This window comes from Coloeus monedula (genome assembly GCF_965178545.1).
Source record: "Coloeus monedula genome assembly, chromosome: W".
NCBI classification, from domain to species: domain Eukaryota; kingdom Metazoa; phylum Chordata; class Aves; order Passeriformes; family Corvidae; genus Coloeus; species Coloeus monedula.
This window is the reverse complement of record NC_138821.1, coordinates 33,180,879-33,203,548: the sequence shown is the minus strand read 5'-3', so window position 1 is coordinate 33,203,548 and position 22,670 is coordinate 33,180,879. Positions and strand designations below refer to the sequence as shown.

The 22,670-nt window shown below is 54.9% G+C and overlaps 1 protein-coding gene across 1 annotated transcript in view; it reads left to right on the top strand.

Moving 5' to 3' along the window:
• Positions 1 to 22,670, top strand: part of LOC309584642 (olfactory receptor 14J1-like) — a gene marked incomplete at both ends in the record, with an annotated part of 120,771 nt that overhangs the window by 61,198 nt on the left and 36,903 nt on the right. The gene's annotated exons all lie outside the window — the stretch shown is intronic.

The following is a 22,670-nucleotide window of genomic DNA, read 5'->3' as shown; positions in this document are numbered from 1 at the left end:
AAGAGAAGGCTTGGAGTCTTTGTGCCATGACTGCCTGGCATCCATGGAACAAGTGTGTTCTGGCAGACTCTGGGACCTCGAGAGCAATCCCATGCAGGAGCCAGCACTGGCCCTGCACCCTGGTGGGAGCAGCGTGGTGCGGATGGGAAACGGGCAGCTGGGTGTGCAGTGGGAACCTCGAGCCAGGTCCTAGAAGGCCAGGCTTTAGCTTTGAACAGAGCAGCACAAAAAGCAGAATGAATGACCTTGCCTAGAAATCCCTGAAGGACAAAGGGTGACCATATGGACTGATTTGAACTCTGGGTTTGGAATAATACACGCCCAGGGAGCCACATGGAAGGAAAGGGCACAGAGGTCTCCAGTGAGTACAAAAAGAAATCAGTCACCTACTGCAGAGTGTGCCAAAGCCAAAAGAAGTGGCCCTGCTGCCCTTGTAAAGCCCATGGGTTTGGAGACTCCCCAGGTAATCCAGGGAATCCATTGGCTGACCAAACAGCTCTAGAGGGTGCTGCAAAAGCTCTCCTTGCACTAATACCTAGCAAAAACTGGAATGTTCTGCAACAACAACCAGATTCCAGTGATCAGGACAGGCAGTCAGCCCCAGCAGCAGCAGCAGCTACGGAAAATCCCAGCAGGTGATTGGTAACCCCGTGTGGGCAGGTAATTGTAGCTCCACAATTAATGTAGAACGGAACTAAAACATCAGGAACCACATGAGGAAATGGAGAATCTGGTGGGCAGTTTACAAAGGCATCTAGTAAGCACCAAAATGGCAAAAAATAATAGATCAGTTGTTGAGAAAGATGGGATTGGTTTTGAAGGAAGAAGGCTGCCTGCAGGGCTGGTTAAATGGGAATCACCAGGTGATTTTGGCCAACTGATTTTGCAGAAGTGCCCAGGCAGAAGGGGACTGACACATTTTGGCATTTGGTGGATCCTTTTTCTGGATGGCCAGAAGCTTTCCCATGTGGCACCAACAAGACAAGGGAAGGCTCAGAAGTTTTGCAGAAATGAATATTTAATAGCCGTGGGACTAACTCTTGTAAGCCTTAAAAGGTGCATGGTTCTCAACAGATCATTGGGGCGGGACTCGCCTGTACATCCTTTCCAACCAGGAGATGCGGTGTGCATCAGAACCTGGAATTTTGGAACAATCCAGCCAAAGTGGAAGGGACCATCTCAAGTCCTCCTGGTAACCTACCCTGCACTCAAGGTAGAAGGAATCCAACTTGGGGTTCATCACATGTGGGTAAAACCAGCGAGCACACATTAAACACAGCAGAAACAAGACTGACTGACACCGTGGGGTTTGGGGTTTTACATAAATCCTATTGTTTTAGGTATTGAATATGATTTTCTAAGGGGATACTATTTATTGGATCTGGATAAAGATGATCAATAATTGTGTATCTATAATAATAATAGAAACAATGTTCCTGACTTCTGGGAAGGGAAATGCGGTTTTCAAAGTCAGTTCAAGGTGTTGGCAGATGACAGAATGTAACCCCTGTAACAGCTTGTTTGCCAACACCAACCTCTGCAGAAAATCCAGTGCCATGGGGAGCTTCAGTCAACAATTTGACAAAAATCTGGGAACACGTGTGGGAAGGAAATAGCACCCAGGGCACCTGGACAGGGATGGAAGGAGAATATTCCTTCCCATGGACACATCAGAACAATAGTGCTGAGAATTGTAACATCTCCAAAGCGGATCTGGAAATTACCTCAGGAAATATTGATCAGCTGACAGATTGCACTGATACCCCCTGGGGCTGTCAAATTCCAGCAGTATGGAATGGCCCTCAGACAGGACACTGGGAATGTTTCCAGCCAGTTCAGGGGTGTCTGGGCTGGGCAGGGAGCCCAGGCCTCCCACAGGACCCCTTAGAGGTGGGTATAAAATATCCTGATTTAACAAGGTCAAGGCCAAAGGATCCCAGGACCAAGGAAAAGTGGGATTGCCCTGGGACAGACACTTGAGCTGTTTGGAATGCTGAGGTCCAGCGGCTCCTGGCTGTGGCCCAGGCTCTGAGGCTGGGCTGTGTTTGTAGAAATGATTCTGCCTTTCTCAGGGACACCTGGGCTGAGCCAACAAACAAGGAGCCTTGGAGAGGCACAGAATGTCAGCAGGACACGGTCAGATCCTTAGGAGCCCCAGGATGGGTGGGAAGGGATGGAATTTGGAGCACACGTTTGCCCCTGGGAGAATCAGGAGCACCACGGACACTGGGGGTATGAACATTCCGTCCCTCGTGCAAGGAGTCACCACTGGGAACCCGACTGTGGGGAAAGGTTAAAGGGGATGGAACTGGGAAACATCCCAGTGCGGGAACTCCAGCGGGATGGATTTTAGAATCCATCTCTGCTCCGCAAAGATCTTTTAGGAACAGACCAGCCACACACCATTGGGCTCTGCCAATGGAAACTTCAGTGAATGCAGCTCCTTTGGGGTTTGCTGAAATAAAGGAACAATTGCCAGCCCCAGCTAAAATGACCTTCCAGAGCAGATTGGCTTTAGCCCCATTGCTGCTACATGGACAGGGAGTGTGTGGATTCTTGAACTGAAACAGCAACACTTGTTGTGTGCACATTCCAAATGTGATGCTGGATTGGATGATCAGGTAGAGAGGATAAAATCAGTTGCTGCATCCAGCAGGGAATTAAGGGGAGGGTTAGACTGTAACTGTTTGGATAAAATATTTAGAGGACTTGGATTTTCCCTGACTGATGGTTGGCCTCACTTTTGCAAAGTCTAACTGGGATCACAGCACTACTTGTGCTTATGACACTTGCTTTGAGCTGTGTAAAGAACATGGTTGTGAAAGCAGCTGAGGAACTCGTGGGATGTGAGTAAAGGAGCAGAGTGAGGCTTCTGAAGGCTTGAAGGGAAGAGAAGCTTCACAGCCCTCCAAGGAGGGGAAATTTGCCAGATGAAAAACCGTTTGCACCTGGTGGGTTCATACAATGCTTCTTCTCCAAAAGCCACTGGCCATGGAACCGCCCAAGGCTGATTCTGTAGGCAGCAAGCAGCCCAGGTGTGCCAACTTTCACCAGTTCACCGGGCAGTCAGGGCTGGCTTTGGGGTCAGCGACCACCAGGGACCCCCAAGGAGACCCCCAGGGCAGAAGAAGGGATGTGCAAAGGGGTGGGGGAAATCTGCAATGATTTTGGGGCAATGATGATCGTGTGTGTGTTTCTGGTGGGACAATCTGGGAATGTGTCTGTGAAGCACAGTCTGCAAACAGGAACATTCCTGAACTCGGCACACACGGCTTTGGGAGGGGCTCTCCCCTCATGCATCCGGCCCAATAAAGAATGCTGCTGCTTCGTGCTGCGCTGGTGCTGAGGAGGTTTTGTTTCACTGAAGTTTTGGTAACACCTCTGTGCCTGTGTCACAGACCCCCAGAGCAGCTGTGATGTCAGAAAGGGGCTGTGTGACATCACAGGGTGGGCTGTGACACCACAGAGTGGGCTGTGACATCACAGAGTGGTTCTGTGGCATCACAGATTGGGCTATGACATCACAGGGCAGAGGTCAGATATCATCTAGCAGACTGACATCACAGAGCACTTGTGACATCACAAAGCAGGTTGTGACATCACGGGGTGCTGGTGTGACATCACAGAGTGGTCGTGTGACATCCCAGAACAGGCTGTGACATCACAGGGTGGCTGTATGACATCAGAGAGTCAGCTGTGACATCACAGAGCAGCTGTGTGATATCACAGAGAGGACTGTGACATCACAGGTGGTGTGACATCACAGAGTGGCTATGACATCACAGGGTTGCTATGTGACATCATAGAGTGAGCTGTGACATCGCAGATAAGGCTGTGATATCACTGGGCAGAGGTCTGACATCATAGAGGAGACTATGAAATCACTGAGTGGTTGAGAATGTCCAACACCAAAGCTTCGAGCCAACAACAGCTCCTGGAGGGGATTCTGCCCCCTCTGCCTGTCCTGGGAGCCCAAGGGCAACACCCCGGGCACAACAGCCCAGAATGCTGGAGCACAGTGTCCCTGCGCCAGGCCGTGTTCCCTGGCTGTCCCCTGTCCCTCGGCTGTCCCCTGTCCCTCGGCTCTCTGGGGCCGGGGGTGGCAGCAGCCCTGGGGGAGAACAACCCTGAGCCCCGGCTGGGCCAGTTCCACCAGTTCCACCCAGGGTGGGGCCCAGGTCACTCCCAGCATGGGCCCTGGGGCTCCCAGTCACCCCCAGTATGATCCCAGTCACTTTCAGTTACACTCAGTATGATCCCAGTCACTCCCAGGATGATCCCACTATGATCCCACTGTCATAGGTTAGCAAGCATAGTCCCGGAAGGGACGTCCTTGCTAAGGGGTGCTTACAGTTTCCTCTGGGAACTGATAGAACCTATCAGCTGGCCAGTTTGAATATGGACAATTCTCTAAGCCACTTAAAGTTGTGAACACCTCTGTGATCCACATTTAAGAATAGGCAAACTCCCCCTCCAAGCTCTCTCTCGTTTCCGGCGCTGGCACAGGTGGCTGCGGGCCCCGTGTGGGGGCCAGCGGGCCCGGCCAGGCCCTGCTTGGGCCAGGCCGGGCCGGGCCACGGCCATCCTGGAGCCATGGACCTGTTCCAGCCGTGGAACCCCCCCCACTGCCTTGCCGTGGGCAGCCGGAGCGGCTCGGCTCTCCCCCCTCTCCACTGCGATAAGGAAAATTCAACATTCCAGCTGCAAAGCTGCAAGGCCGAGGTGAGATTAACCCTTTTACTGCTGTGAAGAGCTGAAAACCTGAGGGAAGAGAGAGAGGAGATGCTTAAAGCTGAAATTCTGTTGTGAAGCTATGATATATCAGAGTATCCTGTTGTAATTTCATGAAGATATGGGGGGTGGAGTGTTCAACTCGTAAGCAAAAGCACCTGCGCTGAGATAGGCAGATGCTGACGCAGCTGTAATTTCATGAGAAGTTTGGACAAGGAGAGATGAACCAGATGAGGACTTTTGCTCCAAACGGGAAAGGAGAAAACCTCAGTACCTAGAGATGCTTCCAGAGATAGTCTTAACGATGAAGATGATGAAGACCCTTTGCTCCCAGGGAAGGAGAAGGGCCTCTGTTTTTGTTTCTGAACGGCTCAGCCTTAAATTTGTACCCCAAGAAACTTCAAGAGTGGACCCTCGAAAGCAGTTGCGGGAAAAGCTGCAAGTCGGGGGAAAGGACTCACACGCAGGCAGAGAGACTCCTCTTCCTAAATGGACTGAACAATATTTGGAAGTGGGTGGCTGTCTCGTTGTGATAATGTTTTCATAGCATGAGCAAGAAGAAACTTCTCTTTCTAAATGGACTAAACAAGGTTATTATGGCAGTGGTAAACAGACTGAACATCTTAAGGGTTGTTTTTCACATTGTCAGTGGGAGAAGGGAGGAAGGTGGGGGGAGGAGGAGAGTTCTGAAGGTGGTATAATTTTTTTTTCTTCCCTCTTTTAGGTCTGTTAATAAACTTTATATTCTTTCAAGTTTGGTGCCTGCTTTGCATTTCTCCTAATTCTTATCTCACAGCAGATAAACAGTAATGAGTATTTTGGACCAAACCACTACACTAAATTGGTGTTTCCGCCCGGTTAGCAAACCGAACCCGCGACACCCACCATGGTCCCAGGTGTTCCCATTCACCCGTCTGTGCCCCCCAGATTTCTTCTGCAGCCCCCCCGTCAGAGTGGGGGGTGGGGGCCGAGTGCTGGTGCCCCCCTGCCTGCAGCAGATCCAGCGGTGAGGGGAGTTCAGGGGTCCCTCAGCATTTGGGGTCCCCTGGGATTTGGGGTGAACCCCCCGGGCCCCCCAGGATCTCCCTGAACACGCTGACGCTGCCCGTGCGCAGCGAGAAGGTTCATACCCGGCACGGGGTCCCCAGCTCTGTCACCGGCATCGCCCAGGTACCCCAAAACCTCCCGGGAATCCCCAACACCCTCCCGGGGAACCCCAACCTCTCCTGGGACCCTGAAAATATCCCCAGGACCCTCCAAAAACTCCCCAGGACCGCAAAGCCCCATACAGACCCCCCAAAACCCTCTCAGGACACCAAAATTCCCACGGGACCTCCCAACACCCCCCGGACCCTCTTGAGAAAGTTTATACCTGGCACGGGGTCCCCATCTCCATCACCGGCAGGGACCCCAAAACAGCCTTGGGACACCCAAATATTCCCCTTGTGATCGCCCAAACCCCCACTTTGAGACCCCTGAAAACTCCCCTCGGGAACCCCAAAAAACCCCGGGTCGCCAAAAACCCCCGGGACCCACAAAACCCCCCCAGGAGCCCCTCGCGAATGTTCACACCCAGCACGGGGTCCCCATCGCCATCATCGGCACCACCCAGGTACCCCCAAACCCTGCCGGGACCCCCAAACCCTCCCGGGACCGCCAAACCCTCCCAGGAGCCTCAAACCCTGCCGGGACCCCCAACTCCCCCCGGGGCTCCGCTGCCGGAATCAACGGGAGTGGTGTTGCCCTTTTAACGGGAGTTACAGTGGGCACCGACTTTACCGGGGCATCTTAAAGCGCCGATGGTAGAGCGAACCCCAAAAATTCACCCGGGGTGCACTCTCCCGTTTGCTGCACTCGGGGGAGCCCCGAACGGCGACGGCTCCTGGGCTGAGCCCCGCACTCAGCCGGGGCTGGGGAGGGAAAGGGGAGGGCTGGGACGGGCTTTGGGGGTGCTGGGCTTAACTGGGGGACCCCACTGGAAGCCCTTTGCCGCTGTCCCACCTGCCCGGATCCCCCCTCTCGCACCCCTTTGCCGCTGTTGCCCCAAAGCTCCGCTGCCCCAGCTCGCTCTGGGGTGACCCAGCCCTTTCCCATCGTGGCCCGGCCCCGCTGCCCCGAGAGCTCCCGGGCCGCGGCCGCAGGCACGGAGGAAGGGCAGGAGGAGGAGGAGGCGGGCCAGAGGAGGAGGAAGAGGAGGCACGGGGGGAAGAAGGAGGAGCCGGAGCAGGCGGAGGAGGCTCCAGGTGCGGGCAGCGCTCTCTGGATCCGCAGCCGCTCGGGCCGGGAGCATCGCCCGCCCCGCATCCCGCAGGTGCCCGGGGAGGGGGAGCTCGGCCCAAACATGCCGGGCGGTGTTTTTGGAGGGGGGAGGGATGTTTGGAGCTCGCAGGGAATCGATTTGGGGCTCGCTGTTTCATGCTGTCTGTCGGGGCGGGCGGCGCGATGTTTGGAGCTTGCGGGACTCCAAAGGCGAGCCGCAGATGCCCCGGCGGGGGCGGATATCGGGGGGTCCCGGGAGGTGTTTTTGGGGGTGGCGGTGGCGGCAGAGCCCCGGCGGGGGCGGGGGGATGCGGGTCCCCCCGCGGTGGGGGTTGGGCTTCCCGGGCCGGGCCCTCCGAGCTCTGCCGGGGCCCCGTGGGGACGGCGCGGGGCCGGCGGGGGCGGGGGGACACCGGTTTTGGGGAGCCCCGGGAGAGCCGCGGCTTCCCTAAGCGGGACCCCGGAGAGAGGAGAGCCCCAGAAGGCCAAAGCGGGGAGCCCGAGAGGGGGGACCCCTGGGATTGGCGGGACCCCGGCGGGGGGGTCTGGGGGCTGCAGGGGCGGCACGGCCGGGAAAGGGGCTCGGGGGTCCCGGGGCTGGAAAGGGGCTCGGGGGTCCCGGGCCGGGAAATGGCTGCTCCCAGTATGAGCGCAGTTCCCTCCCCGAGTGGTTCCAGTTTCCTCATCAGTCCCAGTATGAGCCCAGTCAGTCCCAGTATGATCCTGGTCACTTCCCCTCACTCCCTGCAGATTCCCTGCTGCTCCCAGTATGAACCCAGTCACTCCCAGTCACTCCCCATTATGATGCAATTTGCCCCCAGCACAGTCTCAGTTGCTCCCAGTTCCTCCCACTTTTGTCCAGTGTGTTCCCAGTTCTCGCAGTTGCCCCAGGATAGTCCCAGTCACTCCCAGTATGATGCCAGTCTCTCCTAGCAGGGCCCCAGTCACTCACAATTGCTCCCAGTTGCCCCCAGCATGGTCCCAGTTTTCCCCAGCACATTCCCAGTCACACCCAGTGTGGTCCCAGTCACGACCCACATGGTCTCCGGCACTCCCAGTATATCCCAGTTGCCCTGAATATTCTTGTGGTCATTCCCAGGCACTCCCAGTTACCTCAGCATGGATCAGTTGCCCCCAGATTTATCCCAGTCACTGCCAGTACATCCCAGTTGTCACCAGCATGCATCCTATCATTCCCAGTTCCTCCCAGTGCATCCCCAGTAGGCTCTCAGCATGGGCCTGGTCGCTCCCAGTAACCCCCATTGACACCCACTATAATCCCAGGATGATCCCAGTCACCCCCAGTATGATGCCAGTGGCCCCCAGTGTGATCCCAGTAGCTCCCTGTCAATGCCAGCATGAGCCCAGTAGCCTCCAGTATGATCCCCGTGACTCCCTGTCTCTCCCAGTATATCCCAGTCACCCCCAGCATGCTCCCACTCCTTCCCAATTCTTCCCAGCTGCTTTCAGCATGATTCCAGTTGCTCACAGCCACTCCCAGTCAATCCCAGTATGATTCCAGTCACCCTCAGTATGATGCCAGTCTCACCCAGCATGGACCCACTGTGATTCTGGTATGATCCCAGTTGCCCCCAGCATAGTTCCAGTTGTTCCCAGTTCCTCCCAGTATGATCCCAGTTGCCCCTAGAACAGTCCCAGTCATGCCCAGTTGCCCCCAGCATAGATCCAGTTGCTCCCAGGTGCCCCCAGCGTGGTCTCATTTCCCCCCAGCATGATCCCAGCTGTTCCCAGTGTGGTTCCAGTCACCCCCAGTATGGTTACAGACACTCCCAGTATATCCCAGTTGCCCTCAGCATGCTTGTAGTCATTCCCAGGCACTCCCAGTTGCTCCAGTAAGGTTCCAGTTACCGCAGAATGATCCCAGTCTTTCCCAGTTACTTCCAGGGTCTTCCAGCATGATCCCAGTTTCTGTCAGTTTCCCAAAGTGTGGTCCCAGTTGCTCCCAGTATGATGCCAGTTGTGGTCTCAGTCCCCTCAGCGTGGTTCCAGTACCTTCCAGTTGATCCCAGTTGCTCCCAATGTGTCCACATTTTCCTCCCAGCATGGGCCCAGCAGCTCCCAGTAACCCCCAGTCAGGTTCCATTCACACCCGCTGTAATCCCAGTGGCTCCCAGGATGATCCCAGTAGGACCCGTAGTCACTGCCAGTATGGTTCCAGTCACTTCCAGTATGGTCCCAGTGTCCCCAAATGTGATCCCAACTGCTCCCTCTCAATGCCAGTATGATTCCGAGTTGCTTCCAGTCATTCCCAGTATGATCCCAGCTGCACCCAGTCACTCCCAGATAACTCCCAGTATTATTCCAGTCATGCCCAGAGTGCCTCCCTGCCACTCCCAGTGTGGGCCCAGTTGCTCCCAGTATGAATCCAGTCACTCCAAGTTCCTCCAAATACGATCCCATTTGCTCCCAGCATGGTCTCTGTTGCTCCCAGTCACCTCCAGTATGGTTCCAGTCATGTCCAGTACCTTTCCAGTCCCTCGCAGTCTGATTCCAGTATGATCACAGTCCCTCTCAGATACTCCCAGTATCATTCCAGTCAGTTCCAGTAGGATCCCAGTATGACCCCAGCATGGGCACAGCTGTTCCCATTATCTTCCAGTGTGGTTCCAGTTGAACCCAGTTGCCCCCAGTTCAGACCCAGTCACTCCCCACATGAGGTTGAGCGCTCCCTGAATTCACAGCCCCCCACCCGTGGGATCATCGCCCCCCATCCCGCAGGTGCCCGGGGAGGGGGAGCTCAGCCCAGATATCCCGGGGGGTTCCCTGGGTTGGGTTTTTTGGGGGGATGTTTGGAGAATGAAGAACTCCAAAGCTGAGCAGAAAATGCCCCTTGTGAGGACATTGGGGGTCCCCAGGAGGTGTTTCTGGGGGTCCCGGTGGCGGTGCCAGCAGAGCCCTGGCAGCGGGCAGGGGGATGTGGGGTACGCCCCGTGGTGGGGGTTGGGTCTGCCCGGGTCAGGCACGGCCACCTCCAGCCCGGAGCCAGGGGGCTGCGGGACCCCTTGGGAGAGCCGGAGGGGGAACCTCGGGAGCCCCAGAGTGGGACGAGCAGAGAGGGGCAGTACCGGGAGCAGGGGAGCCCTGGCAGTCTGGAGGAGCGAACCCCTGTGACCCCCAGGGCCCCAAAGTGGGGAGCCCAGAGAGGGGGGAGCGCCGCCATTCGCGGGACCCTCAACAGCCTGGAGAGGGGCAGGGGGGACTCCTTGGACCCCCTGCACCCCGAAGCAGAGAATAAGGGGAGAAGGGACCTGGAGACCCCATAACCCCCAGCATCCCTAAGTGGGGAGACCAAAGGGGGGAGCTTTTGGATTCCTGGGACTCCCAGCAGCCTGGGGAAGGTGGAGACCAAGGAGAGAGGGGGACCCCAATAAAAGAGGGACCCCCAGCAGCTGGGACAGGGGGGAACCCGCAAACACCAAAGGGGAGAGACCAGAGACAGGGAACTCCTGAGAGGCTTTTTCAGAGCAGATTTTTATGGACACACTGTGCCCAGTGACTTCTAGAGATGGGCTTGGCAGAAGGACCTGTAAAGTCAAAGTGCTCATCCCTAGTTTCTCCCCAAACCAGGATTTCCCACTCCCAACCCTTGGCCAGATGGAGGAGGATGCTGCGAGGAAGAGGAAGATGCCCCGGGAGCCCCAGGCAGGTGAGGAGGAAGTCAGTGCCCCTTTCCCCTCTCTCCTGCTCCATCTCCCAGCCCAGCATCGCCCCCGGCTGCAGGACAACCCCGCTGCCGACGCCGTCCTGCCGGGGACGGACTGGGGGGATCTCCTTCCCCTTCCCTGTGGCACGGAGGCAAATCCCATCCTCTCCTTGTCCTTCCTCCCCAGACAAGGAGCTGAGCACGGAGCCCAGGGAGGACAAATCCCTGCGGCAGAACCTGGTGGAAGAGGCCGTTTTGAGCGGCTCCGCAGCACAGGAATCCAACGGGGAGGAAAAGCCCCGGAGATCCTGCAGGAGGAGGGGCTGCAAACGCAGCCCAGGGTGCTCTGAGGAGCAAAGACCCACCCTGTGCCGGGAAGGCGACCGGAGATGCAGCCAGAGGTCAGAGCTGGTGGCTCATGAGCAGCTTCACGATGGGGAGAAGCGCCACAAGTGTGGGGAATGTGGGAAGAGCTTCAGGTACAACTCTGACCTGATCCGCCACCTGCGCATCCACACAGGGGAGAGGCCCTACGAGTGTCCCCAGTGTGGGAAGAGGTTTCAGACCAGCTCCCATCTCCTCCTGCACCAGCGGATTCACACAGAGGGGAGGCCCTTCCGCTGCCCCGAATGCAGGAAGGGCTTCAAGCAAAACTCCCACCTCATCACCCACCAGCGCATCCACACCGGGGAGAGGCCCTACGAGTGTCCTGAGTGTGGGAAGAGGTTTCAGACCAGCTCCACTCTCCTCCGGCACCAGCGGATTCACACGGATGAGAGGCCCTTCCGCTGCCCCGACTGCAGGAAAGGCTTCAACTGAAACTTCACCCTCGTCACCCACCAGCGCATCTACACTGGGGAGAGGCCCTACGAGTGTCCCCAGTGTGGGAAGAGCTTCTCCAGGAGCTCTCACTTGACCCAACACCAACGGAGGCATCACTAAGGGAAGCCCTGCGAGTGCCCCGACTGCGGGAAGAGCTTTGTCCTCTGCTCCAACTCCATCTCCCATCAGAGGAGCCACGTTTGGCAGAGCCCTGGTGTCGCGGGTTGGGTTTGTAACCGGGCGGAAACACCAATTTAGTGTAGTGGTTTGGTCCAAAATACTCATTACTGTTTATCTGCTGTGAGATAAGAATTAGGGGAAACACAAAGCAGGCCCCAAACTTGAAAGAATATAAAGAAGTTTATTAACAGACCTAAAAGAGGGAAAAAAATTTACACCATACCTTCAGAACTCTCCTCCTCCCCCCACCTTCCTCCCTTCTCCCACTGACAATGTAAAAAGACAACCCTTGAGATGTTCAGTCTGTTACCACTTCCATAATAACCTTGTTCAGTCCATTTACAAAGAGAAGTCTCTTCTTGCTCGTGCTATGAAAACATTATCACAACGAGCCAGCCGCCCACTTCCAAATATTGTTCAGTCCATTTAGGAAGAGGAGTCTCTCTGCTCGCATGTGAGTCCCTTCCCCCGACTTGCAGCTTTTCCTGCAACTGCTTTCAAGGGTCCACTCTTGAAGTTTTTGGGGTACAATTTTAAGGTTGAGCCATTCAGAAACAAAAAACAGAGGCCCTTCTCCTTCCCTGGGAGCAAAGGGTCTTCCTCATCTTCATCGTTAGGACTGTCTCTGGGAGCATTTCTAGGAACTGAGGTTTTCTCCTTTCCCGTTTGGGGCAAAAGTCCTCATCTGGTCCATCTCTCCCTGTCCAAACTTCTCATGAAATTACAGCTGCGTCAGCATCTGCCTATCTCGGCGCAGGTGCTTTTGCTTATGAGCTGAACACTCCACCCCCCATATCTTCATGAAATTACAACAGGATACTCTTATATATCATAGCTTCACAACAGAATTTCAGCTTTAAGCATCTCCTCTCTCTCTTCCCTCAGGTTTTCAGCTCTTCACAGCAATAAAAGGGTTAATCTCACCTCGGCCTTGCAGCTTTGCAGCTGGAATGTTGAATTTTTTCTTATCGCAGTGGAGAGGGGGGAGAGCCGAGCCGCTCCGGCTGCCCACGGCAAGGCAGTGGGGGGGGTTCCACGGCTGGAACAGGTCCATGGCTTCAGGATGGCCGTGGCCCGGCCCGGCCTGGCCCAAGCAGGGCCTGGCTGGGCCCACTGGCCCCCACACGGGGCCTGCAGCCACCTGTCCCAGCACCGGAAACAAGAGAGGGCTTGGTGGGGAGTTTGTCTATTCTTAAGTGTGGATCACAGAGGTGTTCACAACTTTAAGTGGTTTAGAGAATTGTCCATATTCAAACTGGCCGCTGATAGGTTCTGTCAGGTCCCAGAGGAAACTGTAAGCACCCCTTAGCAAGGACGTCCCTTCCGGGACTATGCTTGCTAACCTATGACACCCAGTCACTCAGGCTGTAGATAAACCAGACAGCAAGCCCAAACTAGATGGAGAATCAAAGCCAATGACAGTGGCTCCTGTCACAAGGAAAAAGCACACAACCAAAACTGATCGCCCAGTGAAAGATGATGATGATGCAGGGGAAGGGACCTCAAAAGATGCAGGGGAAGGAACCTCAAAACCACCAATGGACTCAGGCACAGAAACCATTACTGAGTCCATGTCCATAAAGGACCTTCACAGGCTAAGAAAGGATTACACCCAACGGTCCGATGAATCCATAATAAGTTGGATGGTCCGTATTTGGGATGCTGCAGGTGATGATGTGATGCTGGATGGTGCTGAAGTGAAGCATCTGGGATCCCTGTCACATGATCCAGTGATTGACCAAGTGATGAAAAGGGGGGCTGACTCTACCAGTCTTTGGACAGGCGTAACTGAAAGATATATGTGCGGAGATGATCTCTACATGCAGCAAACCCAGTGGAAGACCATAGAACAAGGGATCCAGCGCCTGAGAGAACTAGGGGTGGTAGAGGTTGTCTTCACAAATGACCCAGGATTGAGAAGTCCAGACCAGGCCAGAGTTATTCCATACATGTGGCGAAAACTCATACAGCTTGGGCCACCAGAATACGCTTCTGCTTTAGCAATAATGAAACCGGACTACAGTGCGAATGAGACCGTGCAGGATATGGCAGTGAAGCTCCAAGCATATGCAGACTCTGTGCATGGCCCAACACATGCAAGAATCGCAGCTGTGGAAACACATATGCAGAAAATGGAAGATAAGATGGAAAGGAATCACCAGGAGATTAAAGAGTGCCTTCTCTGCGGACGTTCCCCAGAGAGAAGGTACATCCCACGAAGTGAGCTGTGGAATTTCCTGTGTGACAGTGGGGAAAACATGAGGAAGTGGGGTGGACAACCCACTTCTGCTCTGGCAGCACGAGTGAGTGAATTGAAGGAGCGCAAGTCTCAGAAAGGAGGATCTACCAAAAAGGAAGTAGCTCCAGTTGCATGTAGCCAAACTGCCGGAAATGATGGAAAAGACGATGGCATGTCCGATTCCCATGAAGGAACCTCTAAGATACAGGCCCAGGGAAAGAAGGATAACCAGGCATAGAGGGGCCCTGCCTCTAGCCAGATAGAGGTCAGGGAAAACCGTGTTTTTTGGACTGTGTGGATTCGTTGGCCTGGTACATCAGAACCACAAAGATATGATGCCTTGGTTGACACTGGTGCACAGTGTACAATAATCCCATCGCAGCATGTGGGGGTAGAATCTGTTTCTATTTCTGGTGTAACAGGTGGATCACAAAATTTGACCTTGGTGGAAGCTGAGGTGAGCCTGACTGGAAATGAGTGGAAGAGACTTTGTGACTGGCCCAGAGGCCCCGTGCATTTTGGGCATAGACTTCCTCCGGAACGGGTATTTTAGAGACCCAAAGGGACTCAGGTGGGCTTTTGGAATAGCTGCCGTGGGGACAGAGGGCATTAAGCAATTGAACACTTTGCCTGGGCTATCAGAGAACCTGTCTGCAGTCGGCCTTCTGAAGGTGGAAGAACAAAGAGTACCAATTGCCACCTCGACAGTGCATCGCCGACAGTACCGGACAACTCGAGATGCTGTGATTCCCATCCACAAGATGATCTGCGAGCTGGAGACCCAAGGGGTGGTCAGTAAGACCCACTCACCCTTCAACAGCCCCATCTGGCCAGTGCGCAAATCTGAAGGAGAATGGAGACTGACTGTGGACTATCGTGCCCTGAATGAAGTGACTCCACCGCTGAGCGCTGCCGTGCCGGACATGTTGGAGCTCCAGTACGAGCTGGAGTCCAAAGCAGCGAAGTGCTACGCCACTATTGACATTGCCAATGCATTTTTCTCCATCCCTCTGGCAGCAGAGTGCAGGCCCCAGTTTGCTTTCACCTGGAGGAGCGTGCAGTACACCTGGAACCGACTGCCCCAGGGGTGGAAGCACAGTCCCACCATCTGTCATGGACTGATCCAGACTGCACTAGAAAAGGGTGAGGCTCCAGAACATCTGCAGTACATTGATGACATCATTGTGTGGGGGAACACGGCAACAGAAGTGTTTGAGAAAGGAGAGAAAGTTATCCAGATTCTCCTGGAAGCTGGTTTCGCCATCAAGAAGAGCAAAGTCAAGGGACCTGCCCGAGAGATCCAGTTCCTGGGAGTGAAATGGCAAGATGGACGGTGTCAGATTCCCACTGAGGTCATCAATAAGATCACAGCAATGTCTCCACCAACCAACAAGAAGGAAACACAAGCTTTCCTAGGCGCCATAGGCTTTTGGAGGATGCATATTCCTGAGTACAGCCAGATTGTGAGTCCTCTTTACCTGGTTACCCACAAGAAGAACGATTTCCATTGGGGCCCTGAACAGCAACAAGCTTTTGCCCAGATCAAGCAGGAAATCGCTCACGCCGTAGCCCTTGGCCCAGTTAGGACAGGACCCGAAGTGAAGAACGTGCTCTACTCTGCAGCCGGGAGCCATGGCCTGTCCTGGAGCCTTTGGCAGAAGATGTCTGGTGAGACTCGAGGTCGACCACTGGGATTTTGGAGCTGAAGCTACAGAGGGTCTGAAGCCAACTACACTCCCACAGAGAAGGAAATCTTGGCAGCCTATGAAGGAATCCAAGCCGTCTCAGAGATAATTGACACTGAGGCATAACTCCTCCTGGCACCCCGACTACCAGTGCTGGGGTGGATGTTCAAAGCAGAGGTTCCCTCTACCCACCACGCCACCAATGCCACATGGAGCAAATGGATCACTCTCATCATACAGCGCGCCCGTATCGGAAAACTGAATCGCCCTGGGATTTTGGAAATAATTACAAACTGGCCTGAAGGTGAAAACTTTGGTCTCACTGATGAAGAAGAACAAGTGACATGTGCTGAAGAAGCTCCACCGTACAACCAACTGCCATCAGAAGACACACGCTACACTCTTTTCACCGACGGCTCTTGTCGCATCGTAGGGATGAAATGAAAGTGGAAAGCAGCCGTATGGAGTCCCACACCATGGGTTGCAGAAGCTACTGAAGGAGAAGGTGGATCAAGCCAACTCACTGAACTCAAAGCTGTTCAACTAGCCCTGGACATTGCTGAAAGAGAGAAGTGGCCAAAGCTCTACCTCTACACTGATTCATGGATGGTAGCTAATGCTCTGTGGGGATGGTTAGAAAAGTGGGAAAAAGCTAATTGGCAGCATAGGGGAAAACCAATCTGGGCTGCTGAAGAGTGGAAAAACATCGCTGCCCGAGTCAGAAAGCTGGTTGTGAAAGTCCGCCATGTAGATGCCCATGTCCCCAAGAGGAGGGCTAATGAAGAACACCAAAACAACAAGCAGGTAGATCAGGCTGCAAAGATAGAAGTGTCACAGGTAGACTTGGACTGGAAACACAAGGGAGAGTTGTTCCTAGCTCGATGGGCCCATGATGCCTCAGGCCATCAGGGCAGAGATGCCACCTATAAGTGGGCACGAGACCGAGGGGTGGATCTGACCATGGACAGTATCTCCCAGGTGATCCATGACTGTGAGACATGCGCTGCGATCAAGCAGGCCAAGCGGGTGAAGCCTCTGTGGTACGGTGGGCGATGGTCCAAATACAAGTATGGGGAGGCCTGGCAGATTGATTACATCACACTGCCTCAAAGCCGCCAAGGCAAGCGCTGTGTGCTCACAATGGTAGAAGGCACCACAGGATGGCTGGAGACCTACCCTGTGCCTCACGCTACTGCCCGGAACACCATCCTGGGCCTGGAAAAGCAAGTCCTTTGGAGGCATGGCACCCCTGAGAGAATTGAATCTGACAATGGGACTCATTTTAAGACAGCCTTATTAACACCTGGGCTAGAGAACATGGCACTGAGTGGGTGTACCACATCCCTTACCATGCACCAGCTGCAGGCAAAGTGGAACAGTGCCATGGATTGTTGAAAACCACCTTGAAGGCACTGGGTGGAGGAACTTTCAAAAATTGGGAACAGAATCTGGCAAAGGCCACCTGGTTAGTTAACACCTGAGGTTCCACCAATAGAGCTGGTCCAGCCCAGTCTGAATCCCTGCATACAGCAGATGGAGATAAGGCCCCAGTAGTGCATGTCAGAGGTCTGTTAGGAAAGACTGTGTGGATGAATTCTGCCTCGAGTACAGACAAACCCATCCGTGGGGTTGTCTTTTCTCAGGGACCTGGTTGCACATGGTGGGTAATGCAGAAAGATGGAAGAACACGTTGTGTACCACAGGGAGATCTGATTGTTGGGTGAAAACCACCTGTAGTGTGGAATGCCTGGGTACCACTGCTTGCTGAGGGTCACTGTCACTGTTTGTACATAGCTGTGTATATATATATATATATATATATATATATATATATGTATGTATTAATGTGTGTGTAGAGTTAGAATATCTTAGTTTGGGCATTGAGCCAATGATATGGGATAAGGGGTGGAATGTCTTGGGGTGACCTTATGATGTGTATCCCATATCGCTGCCTATGCCCAGAAATTAATTTTTGTGCTTTTCTGTGCCTCTAAGCTGAGCCTGAGAGGGGGAAGGAAAAACTGAGCAAAACTTTCTCAAAGCAGTTTTTGCTTGTTCAAGGTCACACACAGACAGCAATTGGTTTTCCCCACTGCGGCAGGGGAGGGAGGAAGCACCCGGCTTGCTGCTCCCAGGACAGTTTTTTTTGGCCAGTGGTTCAGCTGCTTTGTTCTCCGGAGAGAGACTGAGAGTTGAATTTTTCCTTCCCTGGAATTTTGGATTTTCTCCCTTTTCTACTGGACTGCTTGATTGCTTTAACATCAGAGCACATCAGGAGGACTTTCCACCGGGCACAGAGGGCCTGGCCCCGGCCCAAGCCCCAGCTCCGAGGAGACCAAAGGGAGGACTCGAACACTTTCTCAGGTTTTTCCTCTACAGCGAAAGATTTTACCAGTTAACATTGTTTTCCTTTCCCGTGTGTTTGTTAAATAAATAGTTTTATCTTCTTCACTTTTCTTCGAGGAAAATTTATTTTTTTCCCGAACCTGGTGGGGGAGGAGTGGTTGTGCCTTCTCTCAGAGGATATATTTCTAAATTTGGCCAAACCGGAACAGTTTATATACACTTCAACATCCAGAAATTTCTCATATCCCCCCAACAGCCTGTCCTACATGTCACGTCTCTGAAGTCGATATCTTGCTTCACAGCACTACTCTTTCATGGAGCAGGGCTGTCCTTTTCAGGTAATTCTGTGTAGGGAGTCTCTTCACTTCTTCATTATCTTCATCTTTGTCATTCTGTCCTCCAGCTGACCTGTTCAGGCTGGCTGCTCGTTGTGACACATGAAGAGATCAGGGACACCACCAACAAAAATGCGGGTTAATCTAGGATTTTATTCGGAAGCACTCAGTGTATATACCTCTAAACCTAAAGGCTAATTTTAGCTACAGCTTGCAGGCTTAATCACAGTGCTACAATAAATCTGTCCTATAGGAGAAGGGTTCACAAAGGATGTCTGGACTTCAGGCGGCTCTCTTGAAAGCTGTTTATTGCATAGGTGAAGTTACAGCAGCTCAGGGAGTGGCTATCCAGAGCCAGCCCTACAGCTGCCAGCTCCAGCTGTAGGCATACCTGAAGCCGCTTGCTGCTCAAGTTACAAAGCATCAGATACTTTTCTTTGCTGAGTATCTTAATACATAACAACCCATAAGCACCACTCACAATACCTTTACATTTGCCTATAGCCTATCATAGCTACTACCATCACCATATTATAGTCATTATTATCCAGAGTAAGTAAGTTACAATTTAAGCTTACAGTGGAAAATTCTCAGACCTCTCTTCTTCTTGCTACATCAACATTTCTTGTTTGCCTGCCATATCTTTCTTTTTGGTAAAAACCTGTTTTCTATTTACTTATGCTCTTCTTGAGACTCATTTACTTGGTGAAAAACACGTCTTTGTTCGTAGTCACATGTCTTTGTCCTATTTCTAAAAATCTCCTTCCAACTCATCTCCAACCTTTGCCTTCTCAGCTATTCAGTGATCACTGGTTCAGCAAAACATCTTTTACTCTATATCAAAACTTGCTTTCATTTCTACATTCGGAGATCCTTCTGCCAAGCCTACATACCTGTGAAACTTTCTTACCAAACTTTCATCCTCTCCAACAAGAGAAAAAGAGAGAGAAAGAGAAAAGAAAAAAAAAAAGGCAACAAGAGAAAAGGAAGGAGGGAGGGACATGGCAGGACATCCTCCTGCCAGGGCTGACGCTCCTCTCAGCCCCTCACAGCCCCTCTCAGCCCCTCTCAGCCCCTCACGGCCCCTCACGGCCCCTCTCAGCCCCTCTCAGCCCCTCACGGCCCCTCTCAGCCCCTCTCAGCCCCTCTCGGCCCCTCTCGGCCCCTCACGGCCCCTCTCAGCCCCTCTCAGCCCCTCACGGCCCCTCTCAGCCCCTCTCGGCCCCTCTCAGCCCCTCATGGCCCCTCTCAGCCCCTCTCAGCCCCTCATGGCCCCTCATGGCCCCTCATGGCCCCTCTCAGCCCCTCTCAGCCCCTCTCAGCCCCTCACGGCCCCTCACAGCCCCTCACGGCCCCTCTCAGCCCCTCACAGCCCCAGGCACGGGGCTCCTCCCAAGGAGAAGGGGTCAGGCCCTGCTTGTTCTCCTTTTATTTCGGGCACTTCACAGCAACGAGCACAGAAAGGCTGAACCGGAGCCTTTCCCCAGCGTTTCCCTCGGGGTTAATGCCGAGGCCGAAGCTCTGTGCCGGCGCTGGCCCGAGCGCGAACATCCCTGCAGCCCCCGAGCCTTTGCTGTCCCCCGGGCCCGTTCCCTGTCCCCGAGTCCCGCCCGGCTCTGGCAGCAGCAGGAGCCGCAGCGCAGCGGGCGCCGGCCCGGCCCGGCCGGGGCTGCCGGGCACGAGCAGCAGCAGCGCCGGCCCTTCCCGCCCGCTCCCGCCTCGGCTTCCCAAGGGCTTTCTCCAGGTGAATTCTGGAGCAGAGCAGCCATCACCCCCAAACAGCCCCGATTCCTCAGGGCCCGGCTGTGCTGCCCTGAGCCAGCCTTCAGAGAAAAAAGGAAGGATCGGCTTCCAGCGCTGCTCTCAGCACGGTTTTACTCCCCCTGAGCTGACAGCACGGGGCTGTTGTTGCCTTTGCCTTGGGAACTGGAGATCGCGGCTGCTCTTGCCCCTCTTCTGGTTGCCACCTGAATTTTATCAGAAAACCGCAATTGCCTCTTTCGATCAGCGCTACCCACGGTGCTTTCGTGACAGTGAACTCAGTATTTTTGTCACAGGCATCATGATTAGCAGAGATTGAAATGCTCAGAAACCTGGAGCCCTGGGCACGGCCGCCAATTGCGGGGCAGCGGCGCAGAGGGAACGTCCTGCGGCCCAAACCTCCTGCTCCTCCCACACAGCGCCCATCCCATCGCTCTCCCCCTCCTGCTCTCCCAGCACGGCACAAATTCCAGCTGGGAGGAGGCTTCCCAAGAAAGGGCTCGGCTCCTGTTACAGCCTGAGTGTCCCTGCAGAAGAACAGGGCATCTTTCAGGCACTTCCACAAGCTCAGGGTTCTCATTTGATCTGGGATGCAAATGGCCTTGTTAGGAAGGATAAAAGGAAATGGATTAGAAATTATTAGAAAAAATCACCCTTCTTCAAGACAAAGTTCACAAAATCATTCCCTGCATTTCTCCTTTTCAGATTATTTCAGTGTCTGAGAGGTCCAGCTTGCATGAACTGATTGTGCTCTTGATTTATACCAGTGCAAGAGATGTAGACTGATCTAAACTGAACACAGAAACAAAGTACCTCTGTCAGCCCATTTTCATGTTCTAGATCACTTTCCAGATGTCCACGGAGATGTGGGAATGATTATCACACAGCTCTCCATTTCTGGCTGCAGGCTCTGGGGATTCTTTCTCTGAGTTCAGCCAGGGTTGCAGTGCCTAACAATTCCTGGTTCCACCTCCTGATTTCTTAGGTTAGAACAGCCACAATGAAAACCTCACCAATGGCACAACTGCCCAGCCCACAGGGAAAAGAAAGGACAATTTGTAAACTTCTCCCAACATTTGTCCTGCTTTGCTGCAGCACTCGTGCTGCACTCACAGTGTGGGAAGCCAAGAGAAGCTGCAGTTGGTGGCACATCTTGTGACAGGAGCTGCACCTCATTCTCCCAGAAAGATTCTTGAAAAGAGCAGACAGGACTGCAGAGAAGATTCCCAGAAAACTGAAACAGCTTTCCAGAAGTGAAATGAAAATGGAAAGAAACAATCCGAGGTGTTTTCCTCTCTATTTCTGTGCTCCCCTTTTTCATGTTGCACTGCTTCTCCATCCCATGCATTCCAAATGGATCTCACCTCTAAGATCTGTGCCTTAGCAAGTTTTAGACACTCTGAAGTACCGTGAGCTGCACACAGTTTGCCTTCCCCTGTTTTTATTGGAAAGCAATGCTGGAGACAAAAGTGCAGAGCTTGGGTGGGGCACGAATTCTACAGGCAGGGAATGTGGCCCGGCAGTGTCTGACCCTCAGCAGGGACAAGGCACAGCAGCAGCCGAGGGGATTCCTCTGCCACCGTGCAGGAGCCAGGACTCTGGATCCGGGCTGGACACGGCAAAGTTCCCGTGTTTGCACAGACTCAGGGGCTGCCCCCGGGGCGAGCGGGGCTCGGCCGTGGGGAGCGTGGGGCGAGCGGGGAACGGACACGCGGACACTCGGACACGCGGACACTCGGACACGCGGACACTCGGACAAACGGCCCCGGCGCTTCAGTTGCAGCGGCAGCAGCGGCAGCAGCGGCAGCAGCGGCAGCAGCGATCACAAGCGACTCTACAGACTCTCCGTTTCTTGCTCTTGCTCCTCCTCTCCCTCTGTTCCGCACCTTCCCCGCGCCTCCCCTTCCCGGTGTCCCCCTCCTCTCCCGGTCTCTCCCCCTCCCCCTGCCGGGCCGGGCCATGCCCCAGGCCCGCCCCAGACCCCGGGCGGGGCCGCCCCCTCCCCGGCCCCGGGCGTCCCGCCGCGGTCTCGCCTCCGCCCGGCTCTCGCTGTGGCTGTGGCGCTGCCGGGCGGGCATCGGTGCCCGGGGCTGGGGCGGCATCGCCACCCTTTGGCTCCGCCTGTCCCGAGCCCGGCCCCGACGCGGAGTCCGGCTCCGCCCTCGGCTCCGCCCTCGGCGCCGGCCCCGGCTCCTCCCGGGGCCCGCGGAGGACACACGGGGCGCGGCCGCTCCCGCCGCCTCCGCTGCGGCTTCCCCGGCCCGAGCTCCGCCGCTCGGCAGCGCGGCCGCCGGCCCCGAGCCGCCGGTGTTCCGTTCGGATGGGGATGCCCGGGCCGGGGCGGTCGGGGGGCGGTCGGGAGCCGTGTCTGGCCCCGGGCCGAGCGCTGACGGCCGCGTGTCGCCCGCAGGGAAGGCGCAGGAGGCCCTGCAGGAGCGGTACCGGGTGGGTTCGCTGCTGGGCAGCGGCGGCTTCGGCAGCGTCTTCTCGGGCACGCGGCTCGCGGACGGCGCCCCGGTGAGTGGCGGGGCCGGCGGAGGAGGAGGAGGGTGCAGGAGGAGAAGGAGGGTGCAGGAGGAGGAGGGCGGAGGAGGAGGAGAAGGAGGGTGCAGGAGGAGGGCGGAGGAGGAGAAGGCCGGGGCGCAGCG